General features: G+C 46.6%; 1 non-coding gene and 1 pseudogene across 1 annotated transcript; both read right to left on the bottom strand.

Moving 5' to 3' along the window:
* Positions 1 to 230: 230 nt before the first annotated feature.
* On the bottom strand, positions 231 to 9,389 carry LOC147270553 (Ig kappa-b4 chain C region pseudogene; annotated as a pseudogene).
* Positions 9,390 to 15,902: 6,513 nt separating this feature from the next.
* On the bottom strand, positions 15,903 to 15,974 carry trnaq-uug (transfer RNA glutamine (anticodon UUG)). The gene has a single exon. It is a non-coding gene; the product is annotated as a tRNA-Gln (tRNA).
* Between the last annotated feature and the right edge of the window lie 1,614 nt (positions 15,975 to 17,588).

Genomic DNA, 17,588 nt, shown 5'->3' with positions numbered 1-17,588 from the left:
TCTGGTGGTGAGGCAGTGGGGATGCAGGTGATCTGCTGGTCTGGTTGAACGTGAGTGGACAGAAACCTTGTTGAGGTGACTGGGAGTTCCTGACTGTGGTGAGCTGCCTTGCTTCTCCTCAGGTCTTCATGGTGGCTTTCTGCTGGACTGTTGTTGAAGGGAACATGGTATCCTATCATTTTCAGCTCTGACATCTGGACAGTGGACAGATGTGACATCATCATGGTCTCACTGCCTGCTTTGTTCATGGATCAATGGAACGTTGTGTTGGAACCTTTATTGTAGAACTGCTATGAGCTGAGAGCTCAGTGTTGTTGGAACAACGCAGCTCCACATGGGACTGATGTGATGAAGAGGTTTTTATTGAGCTGAAGCTGGAGAGCAACAATCAAAATGGAGCAGCAAACATTCTGATGGCAACGTTTACAGAGGAAAACTGTTGCAGAGTTCAGAGTCCCAGTGAGTCAGGTCAGGACTGGGAACACTGGTCTCTCCTCAGCACCTCTGACACTGGAGTCTGGGAGCCCTGGGTGGCCTCACAGCTCACCCAGCCCACCTTCCTCCACTGGTCTGCGGGGAGCCTCAGGGTGCTGCTCCAGCTGTAGAGGCCGTCCTTCTCCAGCACCCCGGGGCTCCTGCTCTCCTCCCCGCCGCCGCTGCTGCTGCCGTCCACCTTCCAGGCCAGACTCCAGTCTGAAGGGAAGCCCTTGTTGGCCAACAACACCAGCGTGACCCTCCCCTGCTGCAGCTCCTGGCTGGAGGGGGGCAGCACCGTTAGGGAGGGAGGGACATCACCTAGAAGACACCGCTCAGATTAGAGGACAGGCTAGCTGTCAATCAAACCCTGCTGCTTGGACACCAGGACTGTGAGAGCAGATTTCCTCTTGAAGGAGTTTCTGTCAGATGTTTCTCTGCTCCAGCAGTCACTCATTCACACATTGTTTCACTTCCCTTCAAGAAGCGGCTCAGAAAGAGTCCTCACCGCCCAAATAGAAGCAGGACCCTGACAATGGAGGAAAGCCCCTTTGGCAGCAGCTCCACTTTGAAAACTGCCATCAACTAAAGCTTCTCTGTTCAGTCATGAAGATGAAGAACAAAGAAACCCCACACATTCAAATCTCCCTGATTCAGTACCATGGGGACAATGTTTACTTTGTCCTGTTACCAGGAGGAGGGATTTACCTGTGGCTGAGCATCAAAGGCAGCTTCAAGGAACCAGAAATGCCCTTATTTGGACATGACTTTGTCGAAGGACTCCCCTGAAATTCAAGGCCCTGAATGGGAAAGTATTTACAAACCTGGTAACTTAAACAACAAACCAGTCAAACCACAGCTACCAGTTTAAACTTCAGACTTGGAGGTTCATGTTCATGGTCGACTTCCAAAACTTGACTTCAGAATTCTTTGAACCCAGAATTTTTTTTACTCTTTGATTTCAGAATTTTGTCTTTGATGTCATCGTGACACAATGGACCGAACCTCTAGATTTGATATTCTACTGCCCTCTGTTCACTGTTATGCAGATGACACACAACTTTACTGGAAACTCCTCCAACCGCCGCCTGCACCGCCCCCCCCCCCTTATTCCCTACTGTCACACTGGCCTGCGCTCCCCTTCCATGAACCAGTCTGCCATCCAGTCCCCCATCAAGCTGGCTTGATGGCTCTCCCTGCCTCCCCTTCCATGAACCAGTCTACCATCCAGTCTACCATCCAGTCCCCCATCAAGCTGGCTTGCTCTCCCTGCCTCCCCTACCAGAAGCTTCCTTCTTCAACTGTCATTAACATTTCCATGTTTCTCACATTCTGCATTGTAAACTGTTTTCTTGTCTGTAGCAACATCTACTGCATGTCTGTCCGTCCTGGGTGAGGGATCCTCCTCTGTTGCTCACCCTGAGGTTTCTCAGATTTTTCCCTGTTAAAAGGGTTTTCTATGGAGTTTTTCCTCAGTCGATGTGAGGGTCTAAGGGCAGAGGATGTTGTTATGATGCCATGTGAAGCCCTTTGAGACAAACTGTTAGTGAAAATGGGCTCTACAAATAAAATCGCCTTACCTTGTGACATTCAGGACATTTTTGGAGCCTCTTGTTGGATTTTGCCACAGAGAATCAGAGCCAATCAAAAGCCTGGTGGACTTTAACATGGAGGACTGAACAAGTCAAGAAAGCATCAGTTTGACCTTCACAGGTGTTTCTGTTCCTGTCTCAATGCTGTAGAAAGAGCCTGAGGAGCTCAGACGGTAGAGCATCAGACTTTTAATCTGAGGGTCCAGGGTTCAAGTCCCTGTTCAGGTGCTGTGGAGGTTCCAGTGTTTGACAACATGGTACTGGATGAAGTTTAGTGTTGAACAAACTGTCAACGTCAAAAGTAGAAGTGTTCTTGTCTTGCTACTGTGAGACAGTCGCTAGAAAAGTGACCACTAATAATTTCATGTGGCATGCAATTAACAAAACACCGACATTGATGGTCAAGGGGGGTGGAGCCTATCCCAGCATCTACAGGCCAGAGGCAGGGTTCACCCTGGACAGGTCGCCAGTCCATTGCAGGGCCAACATACAGAGACGAACAACCATTCACACTCACATTCATACCTACGGTCAATTTAGAGTGTCCAATCAGCCTCGTCCCAAATTACACATCTTTGGACGGTGGGAAGGAGCCGGAGTACCAGAGAGAACCCACGCATGAACAGGGAGAACATGCAGATTCTGCACCCGAGCCTGGACTCAAACCCAGAACCTTCTTGCTGTGAGGCCACAGTGCTAACCACTGCACCATCATGCCGCCGTGGTCTCCTCTACTTTTCTCAATTGTCTTTCTTTCATGTCCTCCTGAGATCAAACACAGAATTCTAGTTACTGTCAAAGCCCTGATGACATCATCAGGAATTCTGACTTTGATCTGGAGACTCTTGCTTTAATCTGAATTTGATCTGACTAATGTTTTAGTTTAGGTTGCATGATGCCGACCACCTCATTTCTCCTGATGGACTGGTGACCTGTCCAGGGTGAACCCTGCCTCTTGCCCAATGTCACCTGGGATCGCCCCCCCCCCCCATGACCCTTAAAGGATAAGAATAGAAAGTGGATGGAGGGATGGACTCAACACTGAAATCAGCTGATCTGATCCACATTCTAATGTTTCCTGTCCCTCTTTAGGAGTCAGTGAGAATAGTAGTGTATATAATAATGTATATCCAACCTTGTAGTATCTTTCCAAAGCTTTTAGTATTTCTTCTTGTTTCTACTTGTAGTTTTAGTGTCTGGATCTTTTCTTTTGATATCCTGCTGTCTGCTCTTTGCTTTTGGAGCTTCCATCCCAACAACTACCAAACCTCCTGGGTACTGTAAGAAAAAATGGTCAAGTTCTTCTGACTTCTCCAGGAACGTCCTGCTCTCATTGGTCTGTCTTCATTTTGACTCCTCCCACTGCCACAATGACCAGCCTTTATACTCTTGGTGACTGGGGCCCTGGTTGCTGCAGGCCTCAACACCAGCCTGTGGTTGTGAGCAGGGCAGAACAGAACTGACAGTATCTCCCATGCAGGACCTGGGTCAGATCCTGGTGCCAGCTGGGGCACCGCTTTAACCTGGACCCCTAGAGGATCTTCTCCAGGAACTGGCCTTTTTGGTTCCATCAAGGCCTGAGAGGATGGTGAAGAGTGATCCTCCACCAGGCAGCACAGTCAGCAGCAGCCATTTTGTTCCACTAGAATCAAGTATGATAGTGACAGACTGGTGAGTACTTGCTAACTGACACTTCCTGTTTTTACTGCTATTCTTCTAGAATGTGCTCATGTTGGCTGGTCCCCAACCACAGTTTCAAAGCCATGATGACATCTTTCATCAACAATCAGACTTATTTTTTCTCTATTTGGACAAATAAGGTTTCAACTGACACGGCTGGCCAACGTCCTGGAGTTCATTCAGCCTGGAGAACCAGGTGCTGGTTCCTTCTTTTACCAGGCAGGAACGGGCAGCAGATCCAAGATCAGTAGGTGCGGATGTCTGCTTTGACTGGTAGGAGGAAAGAGAGCAGGAGAGCTGGTCAGAGACAAAGACAGATCATGAAGAAGGAGTGCTGTACTCTGCTAGCACATGCTAGTGACAGTCAGAGATCAGGAGTCTCAGCAGGGAAAGATTCATCTCTTATTTCAGAGGATAGTTGGACGTTCACTGGAAGACAGTGACGTGTGGTGAGGTTCATGGCTGGTGAGGCACCGACTCCATCACAATCAGATCTGTCAACATATGAAAAAAAACCTGCATTTAATAATAAAAACAGTCAAAAAATGTTCTCCATGTTTTGGCTTCTGTCTGCCACAGCTTCTTCAGCGCTCTGGATACTTTAGCGTGAACCTCCTGCTTCCATTGAAAATCCAATTTAGAAAATTGTTTTAGCTTAGAAATGGAATCCTCCATTGTGACATTACGGCCACTCAGGAGAAAAACAATAACTGAATGACTGCACTTGACTTTCCTAACAGTAAATTGTAGCTCGCTGTCACTTCTTCTTCTGCAGCGGACCGGAGGAGGCGCAAGCAGAATCCCTGGGCTCACTAGCGCCTCCTCCATGAGGCAGGAGAACTGCGTGCCTCACCCGGCACCTTTTCGCAGCCGTTTTTATGATCGCTCAGCACAAGAAACACGTACACTCAGTGTATACAAAAACACTCTACATGATATTCACCAGCTAAACTATAGAAATGTAGTTTGTTTAGCAGAAGTATTTGAACATTTTAATAGCGCCATAGAAAGAGACAGCAATACGGGCTCCCTGCGTAGCATGCAGCACAGTTAGCCGAGTCATTGAGCAATGCCTGGTGAGGCTCAGCTGCCTGGTGCCTCACCGCACATCTCTTCTCAGTATTTAAACGATAAATATGAAAAAACTGTGATTTTGAATAAAAAATAACTTAAAACTGGTTGAGTTAAAAGCAAAATAACTTTATCGTACAAATCAAAGGAAAAATACAATAATTGCTTTTATTTTTTTCAATTTACATTTTTTTCTTTCCATGATGACGGGCAAGGCACGGCCTCACTTGCCTCCCCTGACCGCACGTCACTGACACACACACAGCCCCCCCCCCACACACACACACACACTGAGACATGCAGCAGCTCACAGTAACTGCCTCAGTCACACAGCAGATAGACTCCTTTCTATAACAAGATAAGCAGTAGAAATGGATGGAAGTGATGATGAACTGATGAACAGGTGATTTGTCCAAAAGTCAACATCAGATTCATTTCCAATCTGTGGAAGCAGTTTCATCTTGAGGTTCCAGGTAAGAACAGCCAGCTGTGGGCTGACACACATCTCTTCAGGAGCACTTCTATGCTCCAAACTTGCCAGGTTGAATTGTGTCTGTATTCTGAGGGCAGCAGGAGGACGGAGGAGTGAGGACACACACATTTGGAACTGAGAGCAGTGTGTGTGGGATTTCCCCAGCAAAGATAAAACCAGCTCCTTCATGCTGGCTATGAAGGCTCACAGTCACACTGACCCTGCTACAAATACTTTGATATGCAACAGACTGGTTTCTCTTCTGGTAGTTTGTTATCAACTGTTGTCACATTTAAGGATCACTTTAGACTAGAGGGTGTCCTCTTCAGATTTTGAACAGCGCAATATAGACTCTGTGGGTCCTTCTGATTGATTAATGATGACTTGTTGAAAAATTCCTACAGTCATCAGTAGGAGCAGAGCTGATGAGGAGAAATCAACTCCAGATGTTCCCAGACGGGGAAAACCTGCTCTTCCTCGCTGGTTCACCTCTGGAAACGAAACTCCAACAGATGCGCGGACCAGAGGGAGGAAACCACGGCGTTTCACTGCTTTAGATTTAGAATCTCACGCCAAGCCGGAGAAGCAGGTCCTGAATCAGTCACGTGGTCACTGCCGGCTGGCGAGGCTTCGGACGTCACCACATACGTCATCAATACGCACTTCAAAAAACGAGAAGAAGACGCGGGAAGCTTTGAACACAACAAGGAAAGAAGGAGAAGTCCGTGAACCCCCGCCTCGGTCTTTGTCTCCTGAAGGCTGAGTGGCGCCGGTAGAACCTCAACATGTGCGCCGCGCAGCTGCTGCGGGTGTCGGTCCAGGAGCGGATCCTCGCCGCCGCTGAAGACTTCCTGCTGCAGCTGGGAGAAGGAGACTCAGCGGCTGGAGTCCCGGTGCTGGGAGCGCTGCTCACCGAGCGGCTGGCGGCGGCCGCGGAGCAGATTGTGGCTCTGCTGGAGGAAACCGTGGCGGAGTACGAGCGGGAGAACCGCCGGCAGAGGTTGCTGCTCGATGCCGTGCTGAAGCCCCGAGTCAGGCTGGACAGAGCAGGTGAGTCCCCGCAGGGACCTGCTGGGCCCCTCATTCAGTCCAAGAAGTGGAGCTGCAGCAGGGCCGGTTCTCGACGGGCATTTATAAGGGGGCAGACAGAAATGTGAAGGGGCACATGATGGCGACTGAGGCGGGAAAGGGTGTGGTGGTGTTGGGGGGGGGGGTAGGTGGGTCTCTGGATCACTGTTGTTGTCATGTAATTGGATTGCACTTTGTCAGACCTTCACCCTCAGACCGGTTCAACCTGGTCCCACATGAAGGCTAAAGCCCAGTTCACTCCAAGATTTTAGGCATCAGTGACTTCCCTCCCCCAATCAGGCTGAGGCATTAATGACCACCACACTACAGTAATGAGGGTGAACAGATCCAAGACAGTGGACTGGGAGGTCGCATGCGACGTCGGTGACAAAAAGTGGACACCAGCACTGCTGGATATCAGGACTTGTGGCAGTGACGTAAACGGAGCTGCAGCCAATGACAGCAGACATGGGAGCTCTGGCAGTGGGGGAGTGACGCAGAGCCACCAACAACAATGAGGAGGGGCATGGATTCTAGGAAGGGTTCACCATATCCTTGGACACAGGATTCTTGGCTCCATGGTAGCGCACTAAGGACCTGGAGGGCTGCGTTCTGTTCCACCTCCATGTTTACAATGAAAGGGGCGTGCGCTGCGTCCAAGAGTTTCCTGGTCAGCTGTGCAGTTGGCCACGCCTCCTGACGGGGAAAATCCTGTAGTCTGAACACTCCTGTGCACCGACAAATCTTGTAGTGTGAACAGCAGCCTGATTGAGCGCCGATGGTGTGAACAGCAGGGCCTGTCGCTAACAAAAAGTAGCGTAGTTTGAACAGGGCTTGAGCTTCTGCTGGTGGAACTCTGAGGGTCCCTGAGGCCCCAAACCCCTGACCAGGAGGAGGTGGCAGTCCCTCGGGGCCAAATTAAAAAAGAAAACTAAAAAAACATTTCTGGTTCCAATTCTGAGATCAACTTACAAAATAAAGTCAGAATTATAAGAGCTCTCAATGTAGCCGATATTTACCAAACTGAAGGGTTGGCGTTGTGTTAAACCTCTTGTTTGTCTTCTTGTCCTGTTCTCAGCTTCTTGTTTGGAGCACCTGAACTCTGTTTGCACCTGAACAGCTCCACTCTCCTTTCTCACCCATCCACTCCTCAACAACAGCCTCCTGTTTCCCTTTGCAAACTCTAACAAACCTCCATATCCAAGTCATGTGTTCTGGACTTCTCATGGCCCAAGTTGACCAAAGTCCTCTTTCTTTGATGGAACGTGGTTTGATGGTAGGGGGTTCAGATCTGTGACAAAGCAGAGAAGGAACTCTCCCAAGATGCTGAGACGCATCAATGACAGGGCTCGGAGGGAAAGAGAGGAGGTGAACCTGTCCTCTCAGTGCTGCCTTTTCCAATGGATTCTTCAGCTTCTGCAGTGAATCTGGTCCACATTCAGTTTGTGGCTCATCTGTTACTTTCTGAAGGGAGAGAGAGAGAAAGAGAAACGTCATTCTGAGTGCAGCCCAACGCAGCAAAAAGCTGTGCTGGAACCTGACGGGCTACGTCCTGGCTCGTTAGGGTCCAAGCAGTGATTGATGGTGATGGAGGCAGTGGGGTTGGGAGGGTGTGTGTGTGTGTGTGTGTGCGTGTGTGTCACGAGAAGATACACACACACACACACACAGCGGTGTGACAGAGAGATGAGAGGAAGCTGACACTGTATCACGCACCCTTTTCAGCAGATTTTTCCGCTGCTGCAGATCATTTTGTCAACTCTTAATCCAGTAATGTTGGGAGTCCATCAGGATTTGTGGGGTTTTTAACTTCTAAAATTTTGTGGAAAAATCCCAGAGACAAACTCCACCTTCAGGAGCCAGAAAGAAGGATTGGATTGTTTTTCTGAAGGCAAAGGTGGTCCAATCCCATCCATGATCCCAGACCTGCTCAGTGCCCCCTCAGATAAAGATGGTGGATCAAATCAGCAACAACAAGTCAGTAAAAGTCAAAGAGCAGGCAGCACAATGTTGGTGGGACTTGTTCTGATGATGGAGCTCCATTCTACCACCATCATGGATCAGACACATGAGGAAAGCTGTGGAGCAGCTGAAGGTGGTTGCTGCCAGGCTGAAGACCACCAGACACATCAGGAGGACCAGGATGGTGATGCTGAAAGAGCAGCACTGACTCAGTCAGCACACACACGCACACACACAGACACACACACGCGTGTCAGCAGTCTCTCTGTCTCCTGCAGCAAGTCACATGATATCCAAATGAGTCCCGTCAGAATGAACCAATGTTACAGTCACTTTGGGGGACAAAATCCAAAGGCAAACCTCCTGCAGACACCAGTGAAGCTCTGTTGTTTCATTTCAATGCAGTTTCAGTCCAGATCAGTGAGTCCAGAGCTGCTAGCTTGACAGCTAAACACGGAGCATCACAACACTCAGCAGGACCCTGGCTGGAGTCGTTCTGCCAGCTTGAAGTGTCGTCACTCATGCAGCTCTTTGAGTGTCTCAGTGGTTCAGACCTCCAGTGCTCCAACATGAACAGGAACTTTGAAGACCATCAACCATTCATCAACAGTATAGAACAATGAGAAGAGTTTCCACTTCTAAATAAAAGGCTATCACACTGTTACTACTACAATATTACAGTATTAGAGGTTTAGAAAGTTCACCAAATTAAGAGTAAAATGATATCATAGTCATTGACTCAGCTACATGTACAATACAAATGCAAAGCCAGAAAACCTGGAGAGAACCCACGTAGGAACAGGGAGAACATGCAGACTCACACAGAAAGATCCTGTGCCTGAGCAGGGGCTAGAACCCAGAACCTTGTTGCTGTGAGGTGACAGGGTGAACCACTGCACCACTGTGCCTCCTATAATGGAAACTATACAGGCCTATTAAAAAGTTATTTTTGTTCACTGCCCAGCCGGCCTGGGCTGGACCGGCCATTCAAGAATTGCCCCACTTTTCCCAGTGGCCAGGATGTCCCTGGACCCCACACACTGACCAGGACACTGGGAGGCGGTACTCATGCTAATGGTAGCCAGCAAGTGTCCCCAGTCTTGTTGTGTCTGTAATGCGGGCCATTGTGTTCCAACTGAGCAGGAATGTTAAAACATAGAAACATAGAAGATTTTAATAGCTGACGGCTATTTGGTGTTGTTAGAGTGGTTAAACCTCACCTTGTGATTATGAATGGACAAAACCATTCAGTGATGGGGACCTATGACCTTTGACCTGGGTGACCCAACGTTGATCCAAGCATCTGAAGCCAGCGTTTCTGTTCCCAGTTTGCTGACTGGTCGTCAGTAGCAGGACGTCTCTTTTCATTGAGTTGATTTCTGTTTCTGTCTGTTGCTCCGCTGTTTCAGAGTCACATGAAGAGATTTCTGATGTTGCTGTTTGTGTCCTGCAGATGTGGAGCAGCTGCTGGTGATTAAAGAAGAGGTTCCCCCTGAGCTGCAGGACCCAGAGCCCCCCCACATTAAAGAGGAGTGAGAGGAGCTCTGGACCAGTGAGGAGGGAGGGCAGCTTCAAGGGCAGCAGGAGGCTGATATCACCACGTTCCCCTTCACTCTGGTCCCTGTGAAGAGTGAAGGGGACGAAGAGAAACCTCAGTTCCCACAGCTTCATCAGAGTCTAACTGAGGAGAACTTGAAAGAAGAGTCTCTGAGCAGCAGCCCAGTTCATCCTCTGAAAACAGAAGCTGATGGAGAAGAGAGTGGAGGACCAGAACAAGAACCAGCCAGCAAGGTAGATCCAGATCCACTTGTACAACCCCAGACTGAAGACCAGATGTCAGACTCTTCTGAAGCTGAGCCTGAAGTCAGTGAGGATGATTGGGTCAGACCTGATAACACGGCCACCTCTGAGCACAAGGAACCCTTTGGCTCAAGGAGGAATTTGCTTCAGAAATTGAGACCAGGACAGGAAGTGAGTCATTGCAGCTCAAAAGAGCAAAAAGTAAAGACTGAAAGAGAATCAGAGATCATCAGGAACGTGAACTTTGGTCCTTCTGAGTCTGAGACAGAAGTCAGGAAGGATGAGCGTCCCTTTAGGTGCTCAACATGCAGTAAAGATTTTAGGAACAGAAGGAGTTTGAATAATCACATGAGAACACACACTGGGGAGAAACCATTCCCATGCTCAGTTTGTGGCAGAAGATTCTCAGAAAAGGGTAATTTGAGAAGACACATGAGAAGACACACTGGAGAGAAACCATTCCCCTGCTCAGTTTGTGGCAAAAGATTCTCAGAAAAGAGAAGTCTGAAAAGACACATGAAAATGCACAATGGGGAGAAACCATTCCCCTGCTCAGTTTGTGGCACAAGATTCTCAGAAAAAGGGCATCTGAAAATGCACATGAGAACTCACACAGGGGAGAAGCCATTCCCCTGCTCCATTTGTGGAAAAATGTTCTCTGTTCAAGGATATTTGAAAAGCCACATAAGAACACATACTAGAGAGAAACCATTCCTCTGCTCAATTTGTGGCACAAGATTCTCAGAAAAGAGATATCTGAAAAACCACGAGAACACACACTGGGGAGAAACCATTCCCCTGCTCAATTTGTGGAAAAAGATGGTCAGACAGTGGAAATCTGAAAAAACACATGAGAACGCACACTGGGGAGAAACCATTCCCCTGCACACTTTGTGCTAAAAGATTCTTGATAAAGGCACAACTGAAAAAACACATAAGAACGCACACTGGGGAGAAACCATTCCCCTGCTCAGTTTGTGCTAAAAGATTCTCGGTAAAGGGACGCCTGAAAAGACACATGAGAATGCACAGTGGGGAGAAACCATTTTTCCAAACATGACACTGAAGCCATGACAAAAGAGTGGGAGACGCAGGTTGAAAGCCAATAATGAATGTATTTAACTAAAAAAAACACAACAATTAAATCAAAAATGGGCCCAGGTGCTTCCAACTAGGAGGAATGAACAGCTCCCCACCCTCCAGATACCTGCTGCAACACAAGAAACATCATGAAAGACACGAGATTCTGTGTGACTTTTCTGTTAAACCTGTGTTGAGAGCTAATTTGCAGTATGCAACCAAACCAGGTTACTTTTGAATGTTGCAAAAATACATCCCTGCAATTCTTCAAAAATAATTAATAATACAAGAACACACATTTGGTTTGTTTTGCACTGGAATTGTCCTTTAAGAGCTTCACAAGCTGGGAGAAGGATTTTAAACACTACTCTGGATTTTACTGGAGGCCAGTGCAGCGAAGCTAAGATTTGCGTGATGTGCTCTCTCTTCCTAGTTTCTGTCTATGCTTCTTGTCTATGCTTTACGCTTTATTTCTATGCGTGCACCTGCATTGTGGACCAGCTGCAGAGTCTTCAACCACTTGTTAGTACAGCCTGATAATAAAGTAAATAAAAATATATGATAATAAAGAGTCACAATAGAGCAGTGACATCACTAGATAATGTCTCTAAGGGGTTTTGGGCCAAGCACAGGAACGTCTGTCTTATCAGAGTTGAACAGTAACAAGTTATAAGTCATCCAGTTCTTCATGTCTGGAATGCATGCTTGTAGTTTGGATAACTGTTGGCCTTCATCCGGCTTTATTGATAAATATAATTGATTATCATCTGTGAAACAATGGAAATGTATGGAGTGTTTTTGAATAATATGACCTAAAGGAAGCATATATAAAGTGAAGAGTATCGGCCCCAGCACTGAACCTTGGGGAACACCGTGTTTAACTTTGGTTTGCATGGAAGATTTATCGTTAATGAGTAGGGCTGGGTTAAAAAAATCGATTTAATCCATTTGAATCAATTTTCCTTTTCATGGTTTGATATCGATTCATAAAACCCACAGATCGATTCCTAACTCGCAGAGAACAGCCTGTGTATCAACTCTGGCAGTCTCGCGTGATCAGCGTTTGGCGGCAGTTTTAATGGAATGTGATCTTGCGAGAATTTACTACGAGTCAAGCAAACATGGCGGACTGAAGCACAACCCTGAAGGCACACTCGGTGAGATTAAAGGCCGATGTTTGGGTGCACTTTGGTTTTAAGGACGGAGAAAACGACGACTTGGGGGGGGGGGGCAATATGCAAACTATGCAACGGGATGGTAAAGTACTGTGGGAATACGACAAATCTCCACTTGTCAAGACATCACCCAGCAGAAAACCAGTCGACACGGCTCAAACAACGCAGCCTGGAGCAGGTATAAGATAACCGAGGCTGTTGCAGTTTTTATATGCAAAGACATTTGACAATACCAAACATGAACGCAAGCTTAAAACAAAGCATCGAAACTTCGCTTCACTCAGCAGAGAACGTGGCATTGACTTGTGATTGTTAGACGTCAAGAGCAACAGATTCATATCTGACCATTCCAGCTCACTACATTAGCGACTGGGTCCTCGCATGCCATGTTCTTCAAACCAGAGCCGTGGAAACCAGCCACACAGCGAGAAAACTCAGCGAACTGTTATTCAGTGCAATAGGCGAGTGGAAGCTTAGGAACAAGGTGCCAGCCATCGAAACTGACAATGCAGCAAATATTGTCCGCGCTGCGGAGATTACGGGCTTGTTGCACATTGGTTGCTTTGCACACCTTCTTAATTTAGCCTCGCAAACTGCGCTGAAAGTCCCTACAGCTGCACGCTTGCTCGGCAGAGTCAGACGCATGGCTGCATTTTTTCATCGTAGCTCTACGGCGAGCCGCATCCTCAGTGAGAAGCAAAGGGTGCTGGAGCTTCCTGAGCACAAGATGGTGATTGACGTGGTGACACGTTGGAATAGCTCACTGGAGATGCTGGACCGTTTCCTCCAGCAGCAACCAGCCATCTCAGCAGCTCTGCTGTCACCTGAAGTACGCAGAAACGAGAAAGATGTCTGCACGTTGACAGAAGTGGACGTAAGAGTCCCAGAGGATGTGGTCAAAGCCCTTCAGCCACTGAAAGCAGCTACTCTTGCCAAGTCTGAGGAAAAATCCCCGACTCTGTCCATCATTGCACCCTTGCATGCACAACTGTTGGAAGAGATGCGCTGTGTCCCCCAGGATTCAACAGTCATCAAAGAGGTCAGGACAGCAGCAGACAACAACCTCAATTCAAGGTAAGCTTAAAAAGTATGTTGGTGAATGCGTGTGCATTCATGCACATTCATTTCCAATTAAATTATATTTAAGTGATCAAATATATCTTTTCAAGGTTCGTGCCTTGAAGGACAGGCTCTATGTTGCTTCAGCGTCAGACCCTCGTTTCAAGGCTCTGCCTTTCTTGCCTGATGAGGCCTGGAACCACACATTCTCCCGACTGGTGACTGAAGCTTCTGTTGTGGCACAGGCGGAGGCTTCTAATGTAAGTTATTGACACAAAAAAAACCTTATTTCCTACAGTTTTTGTACTTTACTGTATTCAACTCAAATTTAATTTGTCTTCATTATTTTAATATTAAGCAGTTGTATTCTGAATTGTATTCCAAGTGTCTTTCCAGATCATTTTCTTGCTATTTTCAAACAGCAAACATCTGCTTTTGGTGGAAAAGAAGAAGCTGTGCCTGATCCCGTTGAAGATGTTGCTCCACCAAAGAGACCAAAGGAATCCTCTGCGCTGATGTCTCTCCTAGGGTCAGCCTACATGCGGAAAGAGACAGTTACACAGAAAACTGTATTTGAAAAGGCCCAGGATGAAATCAAAATATACAGGGAAGTAACACCCATTCCACTCTCTGAGAATCCTCTCAACTGGTGGAGAACACATGCAAAGCAGGATCCCCTATTGGCCCACCAAGTAAAACGGTACCTTTGTGTACCTGGTACCAGTGTCCCGTCCGAGCGGGTTTTTTCCACCACTGGGGATGTTGTGACGGCAAAAAGGAGCTGCCTTACTCCTCAACATGTTGATCAACTCCTTTTCATGCAGAAAAATCTTACTCTCTCCAACAAGTAAGAAAAGGGATGACAGGTCTTGAAGTTTTATGGACTTAGGTTTGTGATTATTGTTCAGAAGTTTACAAGATCTTTTTTATTCGTGTGTCAAGAAAACCCTTTAAGGAGTAATTCAGAACTGTTTAGACTTGTAAATACTTTTCTTTTTTGCATGAATGAAAAACAAACCAAACCCAAACAGGAAGTTCAGAATGCCTGGAAAACAAGATGGAATGTCACCACTTGTCTGATGGTGTTTTTCAGTTTACATTGTATGTTTCAAATATACAGACCATGTTCCAAAAAACTGAGATATTGGCGCTATTTTAATTTGCCTACATTTATTTGAGTCAACAGATGGCTGTTAATTCTGTTCTGATGCAGTTGTCACAACCATTGTAGTGTTATTGCACAGAAGCTGTGAGACAGTTGTAGCTAAGTGAGTGTCCTGTTTATGTGTGTCATCTTTGGAGAAACTTTATTTACAATGTCTATCTTGTAATTTATTTCAATTTGATTTATATACATTCATTTTTTGTTGTTGTCAGTCACTTGGTCAGGTTTAAATAAATAAATAAATGGACGTTGAATCGAATTGAATCGTGAATTGAATTGAATCGGACCTCGGAAAATCAAATCAAATCGATTAGGAAAATCTGAATCGATACTCAGCCCTACTGACTGGTATTTGTTGTTAAACTGGACAGTTTGTCTGTTGAAGCTCTTTAAGTTGATCTGGTTGGACACAAATCTTAGCCACTCAGATGCAGCAGCAGAAGAAGCTGTCATCCACCCTGACAGTCAGAGCATCAAGTCAAGGAAACATCAACCATCTTGTAGTTCCAAACCTTCACCTGTCAGATTCAGCTACTTCTTATTGTGGGATTTTAACTTTGAACACAAACAGTGTCTCGACGCACGATGGCCCAAAAACGGCCCGCATCCCGATTGCAGATCAGCACCACACCAGACCCAGGATTGGTCCAGTTCTGATTTTACTTCAGTATTTGGCACCTTCGGATGTTCGGACCGAATCCAGTTAGTTACACACATTTTCATTTCACCTTGGATTTTGGAGCTTTCGGGTTAAAACCTGTATTTCATGTGTGGGCCACAACCGTCATGTGTGCACCACAGCCGGATCAGGAAGCTTTCAAACGGATCTGGCCCAAAGACTCCTGCTATCTGGGTAGTGTAGATGCCAATGTAGTGGTTGGGGAAATAGTCTCTGAGAATCCAACTTGAAGGTCCTGCTAAGTGTTGTGATGCTCAAATGTTCTGTGAAATAGTTGGACCCTCAGCAAAGATACTAGATTAGGAGTTGATGGAGTCGTTGCAGATACCAGGGTCCAAAGTCCAGCTTGAACCTGGTTTGTGCAGTTCTTTGTCAAGCTAGCAGCGATTCTTTCTTTTCACATGGCCGTGTCTCCTGATGACTCAGGACCAGTTGATGTCCATTTACCTGTCATGGTGACAGAGAACTTTGTCCAGCTCAACCAGGACAAAACTGAGGTCTTAATTGAAGGTGGTGGCAGCGTTGTTAGGGCCTGAGCCTCCTCCCAACCAGCCACAGCCAAGTAGCACGAGTTGGCCATAGAAAAATGCAATTCCTCTTTCAATGTCCGTCACAGACTTGCTGGAGACTCCACCGAGATTTGAACTCGGATCACTGGATTCAAAGTCCAGAGTGCTAACCATTACACCATGGAACCAGTCCAAAAAAAAGACATGAGTGAGAAAAATTATGGCGCTTATCATGTAGGAGGGACTACAGTGGTTGTCTGGTTTAAATTTTCACGAACATCCATCCATCCATTCATCCATTGTCTTCCGCTCATTCCTGTTAATGGTTGCAGACTCCTTTTTCATAGCTGGAACCTTCCTCTTGTGTCAGCTTCCTGTTCCCATCTCTATGTTAACGGTCAGTTTTGACCCACGTCTTCAATCAGCTGTCAAATAAACTAAAACAATTTTCTATCATGGTTCAGGTTAACAAAATCCTCATCAACTTCTCTGGTCCAATCACATTTATGTTGGCACACAGAGAACAGATCTAGAGTCAGAGCTGAGACTTCAGTCTAAGCACCTTAAGATGGAGGAGAAGAAGCCCTGATTTCTGGGTCTCAGTCTTTTTACTCTCTTGGCTCCACCTACACAGGGCAGGAGAACATCCTCATAGTGAGTCAGTGTTTTTCCATGTTTAACCAAATCAGCTCTCAGTGGTTAAGAACAGGTGAGTTAGTGAGTGTGGTTCGTTCTAATCTGATGTCCAAGCTGCAGGAAACAGCAAAGCCAAACAGTACAGAAGCCTTTCAGCATTCATGCAGACTGGAAAGAGGCTGAAATGCTCCCTGCTTCTGGAAGGAGCAGAGATGGAGCCAGAAAAAACACAGAATTTACCCAGACTCTGATTTGAACTAGCAAGAGACTCAAGCTGGTCATGAAGTATGATTGGCTGCCTCTTCGTGATGTCATTCACACACTTGTATAATCAGGATGTGAGCTGAGGGGTGGAGATCAATGAGTCCTGGAGACGTTCAATAATGTCCACAACTTTGGCACCAGGAAGACAGCAGGTGATGGCACCTGGGAGTTCAACAGACCTGATGATTGAACCACCAATCACAAGGATTTCAGCCTCCATTGTAAACAGAGAGTTTAGATGAGAGAGAACCTGCTGTCAGCCTCACCAGTCAGGGCAGTGGTAGAGGCAGCAGAGTTGAATGAAGCAGGATCACCTGGCAGGTCTCAGCTGGAGGTGATGACATCACTGGCCTCAGTCCTAACCAGTGCTCTGCCTAACAACACGGACGATGGTGAGAAACCAGTAGAAGCACTCTGAGAGTTGGAGACAGCAGGAGGAGAGAGACCACGACAGAGTCACCCATGGGAAACTGTTGGATCCACTCAGGACAAACTGGACAGACACAGATCAAAGACAGAATTGATGATGATGTCATCAGGGGGCTTTGATGGTGTCTTTATTTGTACCCAGAATTCTGTCTTTGATCTCAGGAGGACATGAAAGAAACACAACTGAGGAAAGAAGAGGCGAACATTCAGCTTCATTAGAAACACTTGAACTGTTGAACAGTAGAATTTGTTTGAAACAGTTTACAACACTGAGTGACAGGATTGAAGAGGGAAGAGTTTTCTACTTTAAATTTAATTCTAACTTTGAACTGGGGATGAACATTTTTAGTCGTTCATATTCTAACATACAGAGGAAGTCATGTCATTCCCTTTTTTAAAAAAGAAAAACATGTGAAGCTCCTCCCCCCAGCTCCAGATGGACAGACAGACATGAGAGTGGCCAGGAAGCAAAG

The sequence above is a fragment of the Aulostomus chinensis genome, chromosome 1 (genome assembly GCF_037954235.1).
Source record: "Aulostomus chinensis isolate RoL2024-O1b breed Wild chromosome 1, RoL_Achi_v1.0, whole genome shotgun sequence".
NCBI lineage: Eukaryota > Metazoa > Chordata > Actinopteri > Syngnathiformes > Aulostomidae > Aulostomus > Aulostomus chinensis.
The sequence above is the reverse complement of the archived record's forward strand: the minus strand, read 5'-3'. Positions and strand labels throughout refer to the sequence as shown.